Source organism: Jaculus jaculus, chromosome 4 (genome assembly GCF_020740685.1).
Source record: "Jaculus jaculus isolate mJacJac1 chromosome 4, mJacJac1.mat.Y.cur, whole genome shotgun sequence".
NCBI lineage: Eukaryota > Metazoa > Chordata > Mammalia > Rodentia > Dipodidae > Jaculus > Jaculus jaculus.
The window spans coordinates 113,470,979-113,477,604 of record NC_059105.1 but is presented as its reverse complement, the minus strand read 5'-3'; the positions used below and the strand labels follow the sequence as shown (position 1 = coordinate 113,477,604).

The following is a 6,626-nucleotide window of genomic DNA, read 5'->3' as shown; positions in this document are numbered from 1 at the left end:
AATCTAAGAAAAAAAGCAGACATGTTTAATCTTGAGTCAAAGGCTGGGTATGCACAGAGGAGATTTGAAACTGCAAAACATGTTGTGATCATAGGTGCTGATTTTAGATTCAGCAAATCAGCTGGCTGAAGACTATGATGCTGGAGCCTGCCGGCTGAAAGGGTTCAAGCCTGATGGGGAGTGAGGGTTAAAGAAAGATAGGAGAAAGAATGAAAGCAAGGACTCCAGTCCAGGACTGAAGCACCGTTTATTTCTCAGCAGTCTTTTTTAATCTCTTCTTGCAAACAGTTTGCCCATGGACAAAAATTCCATGACCTTCACACAAGTTTCTATCAAAACAACTCCTTTCTGTTACAGAGTTAGGCACTTCAATCACTTCTCAGTACAAAAGATAATTCCAAGGTTGGGAAACAAACAAACCCTCTGATTCCAGCAATACAAGCATAAATCTTTAAGGAATGGTCAGCTCTTATCAGTAACCCTGAATGTACATAATCTTGCTTACTTGGAGGTGCAAAAGTCTTGCTGCCAAACAGCCCAGTGCTATGGATTCAAGGCTAGCCCAGTGGCTCCCGACACTATAAAAAGGCATTTTGGGCCTGGAGAGATGGCTTAATGGTTAAGGCACTTGCCTGCAAAACCAAAAGACCCAGGTTCGATTCCCCAGGACCCACGTAAGCCAGATGCAAAAAGTGGCACATGCATCGGGAGTTCATCTGCAGTGGCTGGAATCCCTGGCATGCCCATTCTCTCTCTCTCTCCCTCCTTTTTCCCTTTCTTGAGTAAATAAATAAAAATATATTTTCTTTAAAAAGGCATTTTGTAAAAGCTCATTGTAATTAAAAACAGAGAAAACTAGGACTTCCAGCCAAGATGGCAACTGCCTAGCTGCACTGCAAATACTGGGGAAAGAAAGGCAAGAAATTAAGGGTTATCAGGGTCTTCTTGCCAGTGGGAGGGCACAGAGTGGGGAAAAACAGGGAATCGTGGATCCCCTCTAGGGTGGGTAGTCTACCCCCCCCCCATACAGCCATGGAGGATAGAAACTCTGATCTGGAAGACAGGATGGAAGAAACAGTTCGAGAGTTCAAAAATTTCAGTAAGTTCCTAAGTTCCTGTGAATAGAACATGAGGGAATTGTGGAATACACTTAAACATCCTAATATCAAAATCATTGGAGTACCAGAAGGAGAAGAATTTCAGACCAAAGGCATGGAGAGCTTATTTAACACAATAATTGAAGAAAACTTCCCCATTGTCTTAAAAGAAAGGCCCATCAAGATACAAAAAGCGAACAGAATTCCTAACTGACTGGACCAAAGGAGAAACTCCCCAAGACATATTATCATTAAGACTCTAAACATTGACACCAAAGAGAAAATCCTAAAAGCAGCTAGGGAAAAACAGCACACCACTTTCAAAGGAAACCCCATCAGAATTACTTCAGACTTCTCAATGGAAACCCTGAAAGCTAGAAGGGCCTGTAATGAAACTTTAAAAACTCTAAGAAACTATGGCTTCCAACCCAAACTACTCTACCCGGCAAAAGTCTCCCTTATAATAGATGGTGAAAGAAAAACTTTCCATGACAAAACTCAGCTTCACAATTATATGAACACAAAACCAAACCTACAGAAAGTATTCCAGGAAATTCTCCACAGAGAAGAAACAAATAACCAAACACAAATGCCTACAAGAAGCAGATCACAACAACCAAACCCACAGTAGACACAAAAAATTTCAAATTCCATGAAAACACCAATACACCTCTACCACCACAACATGGCAGGGATCAAATCAAATCTCATAGTCATCACCCTAAATATTAATGGCCTTAATTCACCCAACAAGAGACACAAGCTAACAGGGTGGATCAAAAAATTAGACCCCTCAATCTGCTGCCTTCAAGAAACCCACCTTACCACTAAGGACAGAAACCTCCTCAGGGTGAAAGGGTGGAAAACAACATTTCAAGCAAATGGGAAAAAGAAACAAGCAGGTGTAGCTATATTAATATCAGATAAAGTTGACTTCAAACCAAAAACAATCAAAAAAGACAAAGAAGGCTACTTCCTACTTATAAAGGGAACAATCCATCAAGAGGATATTACAATCATAAATCTGTATGCACCAAACACAGGGGCACCACAGTTCATAAAACAAAACCTACTTGACAATAAAACAGAAATAACCACCAACACCATCATAGCTGGGGACTTCAACACACCATTATCAGTAATAGATCATCCAAACAAACTCAACAGGGAAGTAAGAGAGCTCAACAAAACCATAGAACACTTAGACCTAACGGACATCTACAGAACTTTCCATCCCAAATCCACAGACTACATATTCTTCTCAGCAGCCCATGGAACATTCTCTAAAATAGACCATATACTGGTCACAAAGACCGCCTCCACATATTTAGGAAAATTGACATAATTCCCTGCATGATATCAGATCACAATGCTATATTGCTAGAAATCAACAACAACAAAACCACCAAGAATCCCAATGGCAACTGGAAACTGAACAGCACACTCTTAAACAATAAATGGATAGTGGATGAAATAAAAAATGAAATTGCAAAATTCCTGGAATTGAATAATGAGATCACATCATACCAAAACTTATGGGACACAATGAAGGCAGTCCTCAAGGGAAAAATCATAGCACTCAATGCCGGCACTCCGGAAGTGAGCGCTTGGTCATGCGATAGCCGTGAGGCGCCGTGCCATGTTCGCTTGCGCTTGTCGTCTTGGTGGCTGGTCTTAGCGTTCTGTGGTTAGCATACACACATACATACACCCGTACACACACATACACACACCATCACACACCTGGGGGTGCTGGGGCCTGATACCACTGGGTGCCATGTCCGCGTGGGCTGGCCTACTTTGACTTGGCAGAGTTTCAGAGCCATCATGAGTTGGAGCTTAAAAACACCCCTGGACTGTGGGCCGCTCAGATGGCTTGCCCCAGATTGGCCATGGCAGAGCTGCTCCTTGCAGGGGAGGTGGGGGGGGGAAGCGCTGAGGGTCCCATGTTGGTGCAGAGGAACAGAGGCGCCCACAGCTCCAGGCCGTGGGCTCTGCTGGCCGCAGCCCACCATACTAATAAAGAGAAAGGGAAGGTGGAGCCCGCCTCACGCCATCCTGCGTCCCGCGTCCCGCGTCCCGCATCCCCCGTCCGCGTACACGCCCCGGCGACGGTGTGTGCAGCCCGTGACCGCAGAGCGCCGAATGAGGGGCCCGGGCGATGCCGACCAACTGCGCGCAGCGGCGGGCTGCATGAACACCTACAACAAGCACATCAACATCAGCTTCCACAACATCAGCTTCCACAGGTTTCCTTTGGATCCTAAAAGAAGAAAAGAATGGGTTCACCTGGTCAGGCGCAAAAATTTTGTGCCAGGAAAACACACTTTTCTGTGTTCAAAACACTTTGAAGCCTCCTGCTTTGACCTGACAGGACCAACCCGGTAACTTAAAATGGATGCTGTTCCAACCATATTTGATTTTTGTACCCATATAAAGTCTATGAAACTCAAGTCAAGAAATCTTTTGAAGGAAAACGACAGTTTTACTCCAACCGGACCATCTAACTTAAAGTCAAATGATAGTCAGCAAGTACTACTTGAACACAGTTATGCCTTTAGGAATCCTATGGAGGCAAAAAAGAGAATAATTAAACTGGAAGAAGAAATAGCAAGTTTGAGAAGAAAAATGAAAACTTGCTGACAAAAAGAATGCAGAGGAACTAGAAGATGGATCAAAGCCACGTGCTTTGTGAAGAACTTGGAAGCAAATAACATGGTACCTAAGGGCACATGGGAACACATTTTACCAACCGCCTTAAGCAGTCTTCATTTGGGAGATTTCAAAATTCTTGAACAAGATCAAGAAGATAAAACATTACCAATTCTCTAAATCTAAAATAGCCCAAGAGTCTCCACAGTTTTCTTTCACAAACTTGATGCCCATCCTCTAATTCTTTTCAGAGATAAAGATAGTTGGCAGTTATGCCAAAATTGGGTACTTAATAAAGTTTTACTTGAAATAACTACCACTGTATAACTTATGAAGACTAGATTATAAGAAAAACAGAAAATTGTTAATTTGAGAATAAATAGAAGTGCCTTACACAAGAATTACAGTCTTAGAAATTTTCTTAGGAAATTGTATGTTTGCAAGGTGTTTCTGGTTTTGTCTTTTAAAGCTACTATTAAAGAATAGCTTATGACAAGTCATATGCTTAGTTTATATGACAGTGAAAATTTTTCTTGTACCAAAGCTGGGGTATTACATTCTAAAGAACATGCTGAATAGAAACTACTCATATTAAATGTAACCTTAAAACTGTTTGATTCTTTATTAATTATTATTGGCACTGGTTGAAAAAGTATAAAATAAGTTAGATGTGGTATTACAAGCCTTTACTCCTAGCACTCAGGAGGCAGAAATAGGAGGATTGCTAAAAGTTTGAGATCCGTCTGAGACTGAGAGTATGAAGTGCGTTCCAGGTCAGCCTAGGCTAGAGTGAGGCCCTACCTTGGAAAAAGAAAAAAAGAAAGAAAGAAAGAAAATTTATAGAATAAAACCTCTGGGGTACAGGGCAAGTCCTTTTATTTAAACTTTTTGTGCTTGTTTTCAGCCAGTTAAAGTAAGCTTCGCATGACTTCCTTTATAAAAACATTGGGTAAAGTAGGTTTAAAATATTTTTTAAACAATTATTTTGAATGTGAAATACCTTTGAGAATCCAAACTTGGTAAGGCCTGAAGTACCTCAGACTATTAGAAACTAGTAGATGATTATACTTACCCTCCAAGGAAAACATGTAAAAATAATGCAGAATTCAAGATCCACCTTTCCCCTTAGTAAAACAGACAAGTGTATACTACTATTTTGTTGCAGTAAAAACTCTGAATTTCTATCTTCAAAGCTCATACATGAATAAACATATTAGACATACTTAATTGATCCATGTGTGGTGATGGCAAAACTCTTAAGCTGTTTATTCATGTTAACTATTTTCTAAATTCTTTTCATATATTAGAAATAGCCTTTGTCCTCTCCATAAACTCACAATATAATTTAATCACAGAAAAGTATTTAGCTACAGTGTATTTTCACAATTTACAATGGAATTGATTTACAATCAGCTTTTTAAAAAATATTTTAAAGAGTTTAATAGAGCAACTATAATGCATAATGGATATACATGTATGCCTGTAATGAAGCTATGCAAATGCAAAGCATTTATAAACTAGAAGTATCAAAACGTCCTTGTGGTTGCTACTTGAACCAGGAAGGGGTCTACCTGATTTCCCCAAATGTTGAATAAGAACCCTTCAAAAAGCTTTAGTTAATTACTGTAAAAATGTATTGATATATAAGTAAATTTGTTAAATTCTGCTACAAGCTTGTGATACTACCATACAAACATAGCATATACCTGATCAGAATTATGGGAAAATCTTTCCTCTAAAGAAATGGATTTTTGTCTGAAAAAAAAAAAAAAAGACAGAAAGATCCCAAATCAATAGCCTAACCATCCATCTAAAGGCACTGGAAAAACAAGAAAAATCCAACCCAAAGAGCTCCAGAAGGAAAGAGATAATTAAAATCAGAGCAGAAATTAATGAATTGGAAGCCAAGGAAACAATTAAGGCAATTGACAAAACAAAGAGCTGGTTCCTTGAAAAAATAAACAAGATTGAAAACCTCTGGCCAATTTTATCAAGCAAAAAAAGGAGAGACTCCAAATTAACAAAATTCAAAATGAAAAAGGACAGATGACAAAAGACATAAGTGAAATTGGGAGAATCATCAGGACTTATTTCAAAAACCTCTACTCCACAAAACTGGAAAATGTGGAGGAGACGGATAAATTTCTGGATGCATATCATCTACCAAAGCTAAACTCAGAGCAGATTAATCACCTCAATGAACCCATCACACTCATGGAGATTGAAAAAGTAATAAAAAAAACCTCCTAAAAAAGAAGAGTCCAGGACCAGATGGATTCCCAGCCAAATTTTATCAAACCTTCATGGAAGAACTCAAACCAATCTTTCTAAAACTGTGCCACACAATTGAAGAACAGGGAAAGCTACCCAACTCCTTCTATGAAGCTAGTATCATCCTAATCCCAAAACAAGGCAAAGATGCCACAAGAAAAGAAAACTACCAGCCTAGTTCCCTAATGAACATAGATGCAAAGATCCTGAACAAAATACTCGCAAACCGAATCCAACAACACATAAAAAGCATTATCCACCTTGACTAAGTGGTATTTATCCCAGGAACACAAGGGTGGTTCAACATATGAAAATCTGTCAATGTAATACACCATGTAAATAAGCTTAAACATAAAAACCACATGATCATTTCAATAGGTGCAGAAAAGGCCTTTGACAAGATACAACATCACTTCATGATCCAAGCATTGGAGAGAATCGGCATGACTGGTTCACATCTTAACATAATAAAGGCAATATACAACACTCCAAAGGCCCAAATAATACTTAATGGAGAGAGACTGGAGGAATTTCCATTAAGATCAGGAACAATACAGGGATGTCCTCTCTCACCTCTGCTTTTCAATATAGTTCTGGAAGTCCTAG

The 6,626-nt window shown here is 39.4% G+C and overlaps 1 pseudogene; it reads left to right on the top strand.

The window, feature by feature from the left end:
* The first annotated feature begins 3,258 nt into the window (after positions 1-3,258).
* Positions 3,259-3,967, top strand: LOC123460281 (annotated as a pseudogene).
* Positions 3,968-6,626: the final 2,659 nt, after the last annotated feature.